General features: G+C 43.7%; 1 long non-coding RNA gene across 2 annotated transcripts in view; it reads right to left on the bottom strand.

The window, feature by feature from the left end:
• Positions 1 to 4,126: 4,126 nt before the first annotated feature.
• Positions 4,127 to 15,373, bottom strand: part of LOC129709316 (uncharacterized) — a 31,342-nt gene continuing 20,095 nt past the window's right edge. For both annotated transcript variants that reach the window (XR_008725494.1, XR_008725493.1), the window contains exon 3: positions 4,127 to 4,986. This is a non-coding gene — a long non-coding RNA (uncharacterized LOC129709316). The remainder of the gene's footprint in view (positions 4,987 to 15,373) is intronic.

Here is a 15,373-nt window from a genome sequence, read left to right as displayed (position 1 = left end):
ATATATATATATATATATATATATATATATATATATATATACATATATATATATACACATATATACAGAAACCCGTACACATACACATACACATACACATAGAAACATAGAAACATAGAAAATAGGTGCAGGAGTAGGCCATTCGGCCCTTCGAGCCTGCACCGCCATTCAATATGATCATGGCTGATCATCCAACTCAGTATCCTGTTCCTGCCTTCTCTCCATACCCCCTGATCCCTTTAGCCACAAGGGCCACATCTAACTCCCTCTTAAATATAGCCAATGAACTGGCTTCAACTACCTTCTGCGGCAGAGAAGTCCAGAGATTCACCACTCTCCGTGTGAAAAAAGCTTTCCTCATCTCGGTCCTAAAAGATTTCCCCCTTATCCTTAAACTGTGACCCCTTGTTCTGGACATAAACTAACAAACAAACAATAATAGTGCAAAAAGACAAAACCAGAGCCCCCTAGTGTATGTAGCTCAGAGCTTATTTGGAGGTTGTAGTGTTTAATAGCCTGATGGCTTTTGGGAACCATTCACTATTTACCCGTCCTTCTAAACATTTTGTCTCAATGTTCCCTCCCAATGTTTTTGTTATTGTACCTGCCACAACTATGTTCACTGGTGTTGTGTTCCATATGCCCACCACCCTCCATGTCAAAAAGTTGTCCCTCAGGTTCCTATTAAATCTTTCTTCTCCCAATATAAATCTATGCTCCCCCAATTCTTGATTCCCCTACCTTGGGAAAAAGACCCTCTGCATTCACCTTACCTATTCCCCTCGTGATTTTCAGCGCCTCTATAAGCCCCATGTGCTCCAAGGAATAAAGTCCCAGCCTGTCCAACCTCTCCCTGTAGCTCAGGCCCTCAACTCCTGACAACACCCGTGTAAATCTTCTCTGCAGTTTTTGCAGCTTAATGGCATCTTTCCTATGGTGGGGTGTCCAAAACTGAACACAATACTCCAAATGCAGCCTCACCTCAAGGTGAAGATCAGTGCAACTTGCTGCAGTTTGATCATTTATAGATCAGCTACATATTGAAGCTTGCAATGCGTGTCTCATTGCTGCTGGTTCCACTGCTAATAGATTTATCTGGAAGTACTAAAAGATGCCATTGTTCGTAACACTATAATCTGCACCAGCAAAGTATGACATAGCAGGAAAAACTGGAAATGGATTGTGCTAACTATAGATTTCTTAGTGGTTGTTCTTTGGAGAATAAACGAGTGCTGTGATCTAATGCCAAAATAACAAAGATAAATGTTGTTACTTAAGTTAACTTAAGAGCGGCACGGTGGCGCAGCGGTAGAGTTACTGCCTTACAGCGCCAGAGACCTGGGTTCGATCCCGACTACGGGTGCTGTCTGTACAAGTTTGTACGTTCTCCCCGTGACCCGCGTGTGTTTTCTCTGGGATCTCCGGTTTCCTCCCACACTCCAAAGATGTGCAGGTTTGTAGGTTAATTGGATTGGTATCATTGTAAATCATCCCTAGTGTGTGTAGGATAGTGTTAGTGTGCAGGGATCGCTGGACGTTGTGAACTCGGTGGGCCGAAGGGCGAGTTTCCGCGCTGTATCTCTAAACTAAACTAAACTAAAACTAACGACACTATCAACTATTTTTATCCTCCATAAAATGCAGTGTAGTTCCAGTCACAAATTTTTACTCAACGTGTCTCCAATTTCCTGAAGCTGCCACATATCGCTGGGATAAATTCCCAGACGATTTAGGTCTCCCGCATCAACGAAACTGTGGACCTGCATCAACACATGCATCGTCTCAACCCGAAACGTCACCCATCCCTTCTCTCCAGAGATGCTGTCTGTTCCCCTGAGTTACTCCAGCATTTTGTGTCTATATTCGATTTAACCAGCATCTGCAGTTCCTTCCTACACATATCTCAACTAGAATATGGTCGAGCTGTGGAGAACAGCTGTTCAGCAGTACAGATGGAGCATTGTTATCATTACCAATTGGAGTTTGCAGCAATCAAACTCTGGTTTCTGTTCTTGACATGTATCCCATATCCCTTATTCATGGAATTTTCTCAGTAATAAGAACACTTTCATTTCACATACTTTCTTCCTTTTGAATGTTTGCGATTTAGAGTTTACTTTACACGATCTCTTAGTATAGCAAATAATTCTGGTTTAAAAACTTTTCATAGAGTTGTACATCACTGAACCAAATCCTTCAGCTTACCTGGACATTGCTGTTACAATGGACCATAATGAAAGGAATAGTCTACATTATCGCCAATTGTACACCATAACCAAGTCAGGAATTACCATGTGCAAGAAGGAACTGCAGATGCTGGTTTAAATCAAAGGTAGATATAAAATGCTGGAGTAACTCAGCAGGTGAGGCAGCAATGGGAGATGTTTCAGGTCGAGACCCTTCTTTGCCCATTCCTTCTCTTCAGAGATGCTACCTCAACCGCTGAGTTACTCCAGCATTTTGTGCCTATCAGGTATTATCAATGTATAAGTCGTAGAAAAGATGAAATTGAAGATGCTGGTTGATTCCGAATGCAAGCAAACAGAAACCTTAAAACTATCAGTAAGCATTAAATGCACAAGAGCAACATGTAGCCATTCACTGCTGACAGTATAGAGTCCCTCCATGTTCTCATTTTGATCAGTGTTAGTAAAGGGCCTGTCGCACTTGGGCGTCATTTGCGCATCATTTTGTACATCCCAAAATCCTGGCACGCCGCGTACAACCGCGCGTCACTGCCTACGTCACCACGCACCATGCGCGCGTAATGTGCACCATGCGTGCGTAATGTGCAACATGCGTGCATCAGGCCGCGTCACGACGAGTAAATGACGTTGCGTAAATGATGTCGAAGTGGGACAGCCCCTCCAGTAATTCTCTGTTTTGTAAATACTGTGGACGACCTGGTCAGTTGTCGCAAGACATTTCCTGTCTGAGCACAACTGGTGGTGAAACTCTATCCTCACTCTTTGGACAGAGTCAAAACGAACACACGGCTTCCTGTAGATTGGTGCTAAAAATGATTAAAACGCAAAAGATTAGTTCCCAGAAGAAACTTGGCTCCAACCTCAAAATGATTCCCAGCGAGAAACTCTCCTTTCCCCAGCAGCTAATTGACCCAACCATGGTCCGCACTGCGGGAGGCAATTAGTAGCCTGCAAAACGTGACGCGGCAATTTTTACAGAACCAAAGTAAACATAATTATGTAACAGTCGGCCACATCATTGTGAAGTCTGCAGGTCGTGGGATACCCCTGCTGGTAAAGATGACCCCTTCAGCTTCACTTTACCTTTCACGACAAGGCTATTAACACATTCTGAGCGTTTGTTGGATGGTTAAGGGTTATTAATGGTGATTAATGACACAGACTCCAGCACAAAACGAGTAAAAGGTCGCCTCAGTTCAATAGAGCTTGAAAAAAAAAGAGAAATCTGTATGGCTTTATGACTTCTTCCACGTTGCTTGCAATAAAACTGCTAATCATACCTCCTGCTCTGTATCCTGAGTGGAACTGGCTGTGCTGTATGATGCAAAGCCAAAATGTGATTGCATTTTAAGGAGTTTAGCAAATAACAAGAGATATGGTTCTTTAAAATGTGTCGGAAGGAACTACAGATGGTGGTTAACACTGGAGATAGACACAAAATGCTGGAGTAACTGAGCGGGGACAGGCAGCGTCTCTGGGGACAAGGAATGGGTGATGTTTCGGGTCGACACCCTTCTTCAGGCTGAGAGTCAGGGGGGAATGGGAAACTAGAGATATGGAAGGGTAAGGTGTGAAAAGGATAGATCAAAGCAGACGATGTCGAAGGACAAGTTCTAAGCTATCAATATGCACACATTGTGCAACACCTTTTGGTGACATTGGCACATCATCAAACGTGCAATAATCATTGAAACAGCAAGATCCCACAAAATGAGTAGAATAAGCCACAAATCTGGTTTGAGAAGGTCGGTGGGCTGTGACACAGGGAGAATTCTCTTCAACTAAAGTTCTCTTCTACTAAACTCCAAGAGAACATTAACTAGTTCAAATGTGATACCTCCACTACTGCAAAGCACACATGGGAATTTTTTAAAAAGTTGCACATATTTAAAAATATATAAATTAAGCCAATATTTTATTTCTATCTAGCTTTGTATGGTCAGAGGATCATTTTTGGTGTTCTATAAACTTTAGAAAAATTATATCCTTTATTTAGAAGCAGGATTGCATAATATAGTCTCACAGACAGAAAGAAATATGCATTGAAAGGAATTCAACAAAAGAAGAATAATGACAGAATGTTTATACATTATATGTATGCATAAATGTAAGACGATGGGGAACTTTCTTTTTTAATAAAATACAAAATCAAAGGTTGGAGTCTTCATATAGATGTTTGGCTAACTTTCAAAAGAATCATATTTAATATAATCAATTGAATATTTCATCCTTAAAATCATTTATTGGTGCAGGCAATCAATTTAAAACAAACATGTTTTAGGTGCTCAAAATTTTGAAAATGGAAATGTTAGTGTTTCAGCTTGTGTGTTTAAATAAGATTACCAGAAACCAGCAATTGTGAAACAAAAAACAAAGTGTTGAAGGAATTCAACGGATTAAGCAGCATCAGGGGGGTAATTGGACAGACAACATTGGATCCTTCTTCAGACTGACACAGCCATTTGCATTTGCTCTACACAAATGCACATTATTTATCCCCAGAGTAACATGAAGGATCCACTTTTCTATGAACGTAATTAGCTGCCAGGTCTAAGAGAAGCAAATTGAGATATTGAAATATTGGGGACTAATTCACCAGTAGAGACCTCTGAATGCAAATTAAATGAGCACCAGCAAAAATACAGTGACACAACTGTCAGTTCAGGACTCGACCCGAAGCGTCACCCATTCCTTCTCTCCAGAGATGATGCCTGTCCCGCTGAGTTACTCCAGCTTTTTGTGTCTATCTTCGGTTTAAACCAACATCTGCAGTTCCTTCCTGGAGAAAAAAAACAATGGGATAGAGTGAAACAAAGACAGAAGGAAACAGATAAAAACAGTGACATGCCAAAGAAGCTTGAGGAAAACACGACTATTAGGTTTTGAAAAGCTGGCGATATTTTTGCACTCTAATGAAATTAGATCACCGTTTGGTAAATTGTTTTCACGAAACTGATGACATTTGTTCGGCTGTTTTCCATAAGAAAGGTTCCCAAAATCTCTAGATAGACACAAAATGCTGGAGTAACACAGTGGGATGGGCAGTATCTCTGGAGGGAAGGAATGGGTGACGTTTCGTGTCGAGACTGGAGTCAGGAGATAGGAAAACGAGGGGTGTAGATGGTGATGTCGAGAGATGTGGAACAAATAAATGAGGGATATGCAAAAAGGTGATGATGATAATGGAAACAGGCCATTGTTAGCTGCTTGCTTGAGGTGAGAACGAGAAGCTGGTGGGACTTGGGAGGGTGAGGGATGGAGAGAGGGGGAATGCAGAGAGTTGTTCAAGATGTGAACTCTTATACATCGGCGTACCACCTGTCCCTATACCTCCTCCCTCGACTCTGTCAAGGGACCCCGACAGTCCTTTCAGGTTAGGCAGAGGTTCACTTGCACCTCCTCCAACCACATCTACAGTATCCGTTGTTCAAGATGTGGACGCTTATACGTCGGCGAGACCAAATGCAGACTGGGCTATTGTTTCACTGAACAACTTCGCTCAGTTCGCCTGGACCTACCTGATCTCCCGGTTGCCTTAAATCCCCATTCCTATTCCTACACTGACCTTTCTGTCCTTGGCCTCCTCCAATTGTCAGTGAGGTTAAATGCCAATGGCACGAACAACATCACATATTTTGTTTGAGCAGCTTACAACCCAGTGGTATGAATATTGATTTCTCTAACTTTAAATAACCCCTGCATTCCCCCTTTCTCCATCCTTCCCCCACCCAAGTCACCCCAGCTTCTCTTCCTCTCCTCGCCCACAGCCAACAATGGCCTGTTTCCTTTATCATTGTCACATTTTTGCGTATCTTTCATTCATTTGTTCTACATCTCTCTACGTCACCATCTACACCTCTCGTTTTCCTTTCCCCTGACTTCAGTCTGAAGAAAGGTCTCGACCTGAAATGTCACCCATTCCTTCTCTTCAGAGATGCTGCCTGTCCCGCTGAGTTACTCCAGCATTTCGTGTCTATCTTCGGTTTAAACCAGCATTTGTGGTTCCTTTCCGACACGTTCCCAAAATCTCTTTTGGATTTGAACGATTCTCTTGTTATTGCCTCCATCCCACCACAACACTCAACGCATGTGGAATAAATTGTAAATGAGTCATGCTTACCACTGCACCCCTTCCGACTTTACCATGGCGCCTAGAGGGATATAACTCCATCTCTAACCCCACTCCTATCCCTTTTTGAAACATAGGCTCCATGCCATGTCTTGAAAAGGAAACGTAAATTGCTTTGGGAGTTATTTGGGAATTTCCTCCTCCAATTCCCCATTACCAATTAAACAGAACTGGAATCTGGGAGGTGAAAGGAAAGACACATTTAGAATCCAGCAGATAGACAAAAATGCTGGAGAAACTCAGCTGGTGAGGCAGCATCTATGGAGCAAAGAAAATAGGCAACGTTTCGCGTCGAGACCCTTCTTCAGACCCTTCTTCTTTAGAATCCAGCAGTTTTACCTCATGTTGCGGGATGCAAAGATTGGTCACATTGAGATAGTTACCGTCGGGTCATGTGACACCTGAAGCAAAATCTCTGTCATTGCTTTTATTCTTGTGGACTACATACTTTGAATTATTTTATGATAAGGCAAAAAGCTGCAGATCATTTATGTGGAGTTATGGGGGAAACCAAAGTAATAACAGGATGGCATAACTCACACTGATGAGTTTCCATGTTGTTTTATGGTACTTTTCACAGGAGAGTAGCACGATTTCCATTGGGACACATTCACCAGGGTACATTCGGCAGCTCTAAATTGCCATCTTAAGCGGTTTATTTGGAATGGAATTGATGAAAAATTAATATGCTTTGAAAAATGTAAATGAAAGCTCAATTACTGGGATGTTTTCTATCCAAGCATTCTTTGAAGATTATATATTGTATGATAACGCTTTGGACGAATTGTGTTGTGTCTAATGTTGATGTGGTCTACCATTCATTTTTATACAAATTATCCCCATGACAAGGGGGGAAATAAGAACATCAGGGTGGTGCGGTGGCGCAGCGGTAGAGTTGCTGCCTAACAGCACTTACAGCGCCAGAGACCCGAGTTCGATCCTGGATAGTCAAGTCAAGTCAAGCCAAGTCAAGTGAGTTTATTGTCATGTGTCACTGATAGGACAATGAAATTCTTGCTTTGCTTCAGTACATAGAACATAGTAGGCATTTACTACAAAACAGTAGATTTTTGGCTACGGATGCTTGTCTGTACGGAGTTTGTTCATTCTCCCCGTGACTTAAGTGTGGTTTTCTCCGAGAACTTTGGTTTCCTCCCACATTCCAAAGACGTACATGTTTGTTGGTTACTTGGCTTGGTGTAAATGTAAAAATTGTCCTTAGTGTAGGATAGTGTTAATGTGCTGGTCTTGGTGGGTGAAATGTCTGTTTCTCTAAACTAAACTAGACTTAATTGAACATAAGAAGCAGGCCATTCAGCCCTTTGTCTCTGCACAGCCACTCTATACTATCATGGCTCATCTATAATCTCAACACTAATATTCTGCATTAACCCTTTATTATCTAAAAATGTATAAATAACTGTATTGTGTATATCCAGCAACTGAACCTCACAGACAGAAAATGTTAAAGATTCAATCATCTCTGTCCTGATCATCTTCTTATCGAGTCCACACACAAGATTAGTTGTTCAGCCAGAGCTGAACACACTCCTCGGCCTCTGCATACAATGGTGCCTGTCTTGTAATTTCTTGTGCTTCTTTTGCGCGGTGGTGGAAAGATTGGCGGAAACAGGGCCGCGACGTGAACGCTCTTTCCTTGACCCCTCAGTCCTGATGAACCAACCCCTAATTTGGAGACCGGTTCTGGTTCCAGACAACTCGTGAAGGAACAGCTACTCCAACTCTACTTTATCAAATCCACAGATGTTACACAATTCAATGAAATCACCTCTCGTTATTTTAAATGCAAGCGAGAAGAGGACCAAGTCGGCGTAATTTTCACCGGGATCTCTGGTTTCCTCCCACATTCCAAAGACGTACAGGTCTGCAGGTTAATTGGCTCGTTATAATTGTAAATTGACCCTAGTTTGTGTAGGATAGTGTTATTGTGCGGGTGTCGCTGGTCAGTAGGCCGAAGAGCCTGTCTCTACGCTGTATCTCCAAACTAAACTAGGCTAAACCACTCAGAACATTTTGGCAGCCATATGAATATCGCTCCTTTGATCATTGAACACATTGCCAGACCAAACCTAATTTCTACTTTTTTATAACTTAATCTTCTAATCTAGAATCGCTATCCCGAATGGAAAATTTGACCATCAATTTGAAATAAATGCAGCAGTGACTTGTATAAACTCCAGCTCATGAGCATTAAAACAAATTAGATTCAGATTCCGATTAGTTTATTGTGATATACACCAGGGTGCAATGAAATTCTTTGTTTGCATGAAGCTCATGATGTAAACAGTGTAGTGTAATGATGGATACAATAATAAACACAAGCATGAAATGCAAAACGACTCAACTGTGCCAAGATCGTAGTGCAATCGAAAGTACTGCAAAAGAAAATACTAAAGTTGAACAACAGAATAACTGCAGTAACCAACGCTAAGAGCATGTGACAGCAACTACAGGCAGATTGTGTGAAAGAGGTTAGACATAAAAGCTGGAGTAAGCCAGCGGGTCAGGCAACATCTCTGCAGAAAAGGAATGGGTGAGGATTTGGGTCAGGTCCCTTCTTTAGACTGAGAGTCAGGGGAAAGGGAAACAAGATATATAGATGGTGAAGTAGAGAGATAATAAGACAATAGACATCGATAATAGGTGCAGGAGTAGGCCATTCGGCCCTTCGAGCCAGCAGCGCCATTCAATGTGATCACGGCTGATCATCCCCAATCAGTACCCCGTTCCTGCCTTCTCCCCATATCCCCTGACTCTGTTATTTTTAAGAGCCCTATCTAGCTCTCTCTAGAAAGCATCCAGAGGTCCTGTCTCCACCGCCCTCTGAGGCAGAGAATTCCACAGACTCACCACTCTCTGTGAGAAAAAGTGTTTCCTCATCTCCGTTGTAAATGGCTTACTCCTTACTCTTAAACTGTGGCCCATGGTTCTGGACTCCCCCAACATCAGGAGCATGTTTCCTGCCTCTAGCATGTCCAAGTCCTTAACCATCTTATATGTTTCAATGAGATATAGAACAAATAAATGAAAGATATGAAAAAATGTAAGGATGATAAAGGGAACAGGCCATTGTTAGCTGTGGCCAAGGTGAGAACGAGTTATAGACAATAAGACTCAACAAGACCACTTTGAAGCTGGTACGACTTGAGTTACTCCAGCTTTTTCTGTCTATCTTCGGTTTAAACCAGCATCTGCTGTTCCTTCCTACACATTTTGTGTGAAAGTGGTGATTAATATTTGAGACTGATAGCAGTGGGGGGAAATGCTGTTATTAAGTCTGGAGATCTGGGCTTTTAAGCACCTGTATCTTCTCCCAGCTGTGCTGTTTGATGCAATGCCAAAATGTGATTGTATTTTAGGGAGTTTAATGAATAACAAGAGATATAGCTCTTTAAAATGTGTAGGAAGGAACTGCAGATGCTGGTTTAAACCGAAGATAGGCACAAAAAGCTGGAGTAACTCAGCTGGTCAGACAGCATCTCTGGAGAAAAGAACAGGTGATGTTTTGGGTCGAGACCTTTCTTCACACTTGATAATATTGCCATGCTTCCTGATGTAACGTACATGAAGATGGACTGGGTGGAAGAAATGACACACCTGCGATGGACTGGGCTGACCTAGGTGTTCTTTGTGTCCAAGACAAATGTTGTGCAAGGGTGATGGTGTCCTCCAAAAAACTACAAATTGCATAGGATCAGGACTGACCGGAAGCCATTGATTCTAAATTTAAAAAAAACGGCAAATGATGTATTTTCTAATTTAGAAATTGAACAGGAAATGATTACAGAGCATTTGAAGCAAAAAAAAAAAATAGCATTGAGATGTTTTAATGATGAAATAAATTCCTCATCTCCTTCCTAAAGGAAGTAGACAAAAAATACTGGAGAAACTCAGCGGATGAGGCAGCATCTGTGGATAAAAGGAGTATGCAACGTTTCGGGTCATGACATTTTTCAGACTGATGTAGGGTCTTTACCCGAAACGTCGCCTACTCCTTTTCTCTGTAGGTGCTGCCTCACCTGCTTAGATTCTTTAGCATTTTTTGTCTACTTTCGATATTTCCAGCATCTGCAGTTCCTTCTTAAATCCTTCCTAAAGGAACATTCTTTACTTCTGTGGCTATGACCTCTGGTCCTAGACTCCCCCACTAGTGGACACATCCACTCTATCCAGGCCTTTCACTGGGAAAGGGAAGACAAGAACTGGATACATCTCAAAAGAGAATAGTGGAATATGTTTAAGTTTCATGTTCTTCCAGGGCCTGGGGTTATTAGTGTCTGTGACTTAGGGAGAGGAGATTGCTGCATTCCTTATCCACCTTCCATCACTTGAGACTTAAGACGGTGATCCCATGGACAACTACCATCCTCTTCCTAGCCTTGCTCAAGAGTTTTGGAGAGCTCAGATAACAGTAGAAGAAATCAAAATATGATCATAGCTTGCAAGAAGACAGGCCAGCTAATAGGGCAGACAAATGGCTGAAGAAATTTAATACAGACAAGTGTGAAGCGATGCACTTTGGCAGAAAGATTAAGGAGGGAGAATACAGACTAAATGGCGCGGTTGTGAAGTATGTGGGGAGCAGAAGGTAAACGCTCATAAATCCATGAAAGTGGCAGGATACATCGGGAGAATGGCTCACAGAGCATCTGGAATCCTGGAATTCATTAATAGAGCAATGAGTACGAGAGCAGGAAGCTGTTTTTGAAAGCATACAAAATATTGGTGTGGCTACAGCTGGAGTATCGCGTCCAATTCCGGTCATTTAGCCTCCGAAAGAATGCAGAAGGTCCCAGAGAGAGCCTAGATAGGATTTACTCGAATGGTTTATAGACCGGGGATTTCAGCTGTAAGGTCAGACTGGAGGAGCTGAGGATGAGAGGAAATTTGAAAAATGTGTACAAGGACGAGTGCTTTAAATATGATGAATAGAGAATTACCGTTCCCATTATTAAAGGGTTTAGATATAAAATTTCAATGAAAGATACAAGGGAGAGGAGAGGAAAAAATAAAACTTTAATTGTAAACAGTGTTGCCCCTGTCCCACTTAGGAAACCTGAACGGAAACCTCTGGAGACTTTGCGCCCCACCCAAGGTGTCCGTGCGGTTCCCGGAGGTTCCCGGAGGTTCCTGGAGGTTTTTGTCAGTCTCCCTACCTGCTTCCACTACCTGCAACCTCCGGCAACCACCTGCAACCTCCGGTGACCGCACGGAAACCTTGGGTGGGGCGCAAATACTCCAGAGGTTTCCGTTCAGGTTTCCTAAGTGGGACAGGGGCCTAATACTACTTGGAATACACTGCTTATAGAGGTGAAAACAAATCGATTGTTCAGTTGATAATCTGGAATCCTGCAAGTCTCACGCTTCAAGGAAGAATGCTCTATACTATCAGCCAGTATATTTTATACAACATCAGGCATTTTATTTGACTGGATTTTAGTCTTTCCACTAAGCTATTTAGTTTAGGAATACAGCATGGAAACAGGCCCATCAGCCCATGCCTACCATCGATCACCCACTCACACTAGTTCCATGTTATCCCACTTTCTCATCAACTCCCTACATAACAGTCGCAATTTACTAAGGCCAATTAGCCTACAAAACTCGCATGTCTGTTGAATGTGGGAAGAAACCGGAACACCCAGAGAAATCTACACGATCACATGGAGAACGTGCAAACTCCACACAGACAGCACCCGAGGTCAGAGTCGAAGCTGAGGAGTTTGCAATATGTCGGCAGTTTGTGAAAAGTGATGAATTTGGATGAAAGATACAGGGGAGAAGCAAAGACAAAACAGAACTTTAATTGTAGATAGTAATATGACCTGGAATTCATGATAGATAGATAGATAGATAGATAGATAGATAGATAGATAGATAGATAGATAGATAGATAGATAGATAGATAGATAGATAGATAGATAGATAGATAGATAGATAGATAGATAGATAGATAGATAGATAGATAGATAGATAGATAGATAGCCTTTTATTGTCATTCAGACCGAAGTCTGAACGAAATTGCAGCAGTCATACATATAATACAATACAATAAAACAACAATAAACACATATTAACATCCACCACAGTGAGTCTACCCAACATCTCCTCACTGTGATGGAGGCAAAAGTCTTAGGTCTGCAGTCTCTTCCCTCCTCTTCTCCCTCTGCGCTGGGGCGATACCCCCCCCCCCCCCCCGGGCGATGTTAAAAACAGTCCCGCGGCTCAAACACCGCGGCCCGGGGTGGTTGAAGCTGCCGCCCACCAGTCCTGCAGACGCAGCCGCTGGCCCGCGGCCGAACCTCGGACTCAGGCCACCACCACCAGAACACCGTCCCAGCCACCCTCACGTGAGTACTGCGCCGTCTTCAGCCTCGGGCTGGGCCGCCCCGACTTGGGCGCCGAACCTCCCCCGGACCGGGCCGCCCCGACATGGGTGCCGAACCTCCCCCGGACAGGGGGCCGCCCCGACTTTGGCGGGCCGCCCCGACTGGGCGCCGAACCTCCCCCGGGCCGGACTGGGGGCTGCCCCGACTTGGGCGCCAAACCTCCCTCGGGCTGCCCCCAGCGCCGCACCGGACCCGAGACTTGGGCGTCGCTTCTTCCCCGACGGGAGCCCCGTGGGCGCCGAACCTCCCTCGGGCTGCCAGCGCCGCCCTCACGAGAGCGTCCGCTCCGACTCTCGTTTCACCCCCTGGAGCCACGGGAGCGTCCACCCTTCAGCCCGGGAGCGAGCTCGGGAGCGAGCAGGGCAAGTCCTGACGGTGCTCTGCCTCCGGAGCCTCGAGGTCGTCAGCTCCATTAGGCTTCAGCACAGACGGAGGCAGAGAAGGGGAATACGACAAAAAGGTCGTATTCCCCCGCAGGGAGAGACTGCAAACCCCGTTTCAACCACCCCCCCCCCCAAAAACACAAACTAAAACCAAAAAACTAGACTAACCAAAACAAAATAAACAACATAAAAAACACAAAACAACGGGACTGCCGGTAAGCCGCTGCAGCCAGAGCTGCGCCGCCACTCCGAAGCGTGTCTATCTATATAATGATAGAGGTAGAGGAGGTAAGTTGGGGACCTATAGTCCCGTTTATATCAAGGGGTCGATGGTGGAGAGGGTCAAGAGCTTCAAATTCCTGAACGTGCACATCTCTGAAGATCTCTCCTGGTCCGAGAACACTGATGCAATTATAAAGAAAGCACATCAGCGCCTCTACATCCTGAGAAGATTACGGAGAGTCGGTATGTCAAGGAGGACTCTCTCGAACATCTACAGGTGCATAGTAGATAGCATGCTGCCTGCTAGTAGAGTAGATAGCACGGTTGTATAGTAGATAGCACGGTTGCATCATGGCTTGGTTCGGCAACTTGAGCGCCTAGGAGCGGAAAAGACTACAAAAAGTTGTAAACACTGCCCAGTCCATCATCGGCTCTAACATCCCTACCACAGAGGGAATCTATTGCAGTCGCTGCCTCAAAAAGGCTGCCAGCATCATCAAGGGTCCACACCATCCTTGCCACTCACTCATCTCAGTTGTACAGGGTCTTGGTGAGACCACACCTGGAGTATTGCATACAGTTTTGGTCCCTAATCTGAGGAAGGACATTATTGCCATTGAGGGAGTGCAGAGACGGTTCAGACTGATTCCTGGGATGTCAGGACTGTCTTATGAAGAAGTCTGGATAGACTTGGGTTATACTCTCTAGAATTTAGAAGATTGAGAGGGGCTTATAGAAACTTACAAAATTCTTAAGGGGTTGGAGAAGGCTAGATGCAGGAGATTGTTCCCTAGGGAAGTCCAGGAAATCACAGCTAAGCATCATCCACCGGTGAGAAGAACTTTTTTCACACAGAGAGTTAATCTCTGGAACTCTCCCACAGAGGGTAGTTGAGGCCAGTTCGTTGGCATCAGGCTATTAGAACTTGTGGCTAAGGGGACTCAAACAATACTGACTCAGCCATGAACATTAATAGCCCATTGAAGGGCTTACTCCTGCACCTAATTTCTTATGTTTCTATGTTTATCTCCCGTGCATGCAGGAGCCTGAAATCTGCAATATCCAAGTTCAGGAATAGTACGGCCATCAGGCTATTAAACTCAACTCAAACAAAACTCTGAACATTAATAGCCCATTGCACTTCATCTGCTTATTTATGTGCATAGATATATATATTCATTGGTATATGGTCACACTGATCTGTTCTGTATTTGTTTATACCTACTATATTCTGTTGTGCTGAAGCAAAGCAAGAATTTCACTGTCCTATCTGGGACAGATGACAATAAACTCTCTTGAATCTTGAGAATCAAAAGGGAATCAGACAGGCACTGCAGAGAGAATAAAATGTAGAGCAATTAGGAAAGAGATTGGGTCTCGAATGGAATTGCCCTCCTCAAATCGATAAACAGAATGGCGTCTTTCTCGACAGATGCAAATCTCATTTCGTGTCATTAGTGATAGGAGTAGAATTAGGCCATTCAGCCCATCAAGTCTATTCCACCATTCAATTATGACTGATCTATCTCACCCTCCTAACCCCATTCGCCTGCCTTCTCTCCAACCTCTGACACCCGTACTAATCAAGAATCAATCTATCTCTGCCTTAAAAAATATCCACTGACTTGGCCTTCACAGCCTTCTGTGGCAAATAATTCCACAGATTCACCACCCTCTGACTAAAAAATGTTCTTCTCGTCTCCTTGCTAAAAGATCGTCCTTTAATTCTAAGGCTCTGACCTCTATATCTAGACTCTCCCACAAGAGAATACATCACCCTGTGTTTGGGGGTTGCCTACACATAGATGAATCCTGTAGTTTGCTGGGATCCATCAGTTCTCCAGCATTAATTGGTTCAAAGGAACACCAACGTGTGATTATTCTCGGGTTGGAACTGAAATGTTAATCAGCAGGCGATGTTGCGGGAGTGGAAGCCTTCCTGGCTTAACGTTTGTCACATAATGTTTGCAAGAAGGCAGCTTGCAACCGATCAGCTGCCTGACCTGGCAATTAGCTCAGGGA

The sequence above is a fragment of the Leucoraja erinacea genome, chromosome 25 (genome assembly GCF_028641065.1).
Source record: "Leucoraja erinacea ecotype New England chromosome 25, Leri_hhj_1, whole genome shotgun sequence".
Classification (NCBI taxonomy): Eukaryota; Metazoa; Chordata; class Chondrichthyes; order Rajiformes; family Rajidae; genus Leucoraja; species Leucoraja erinaceus.
This window is presented reverse-complemented; position numbering and strand designations above follow the sequence as displayed.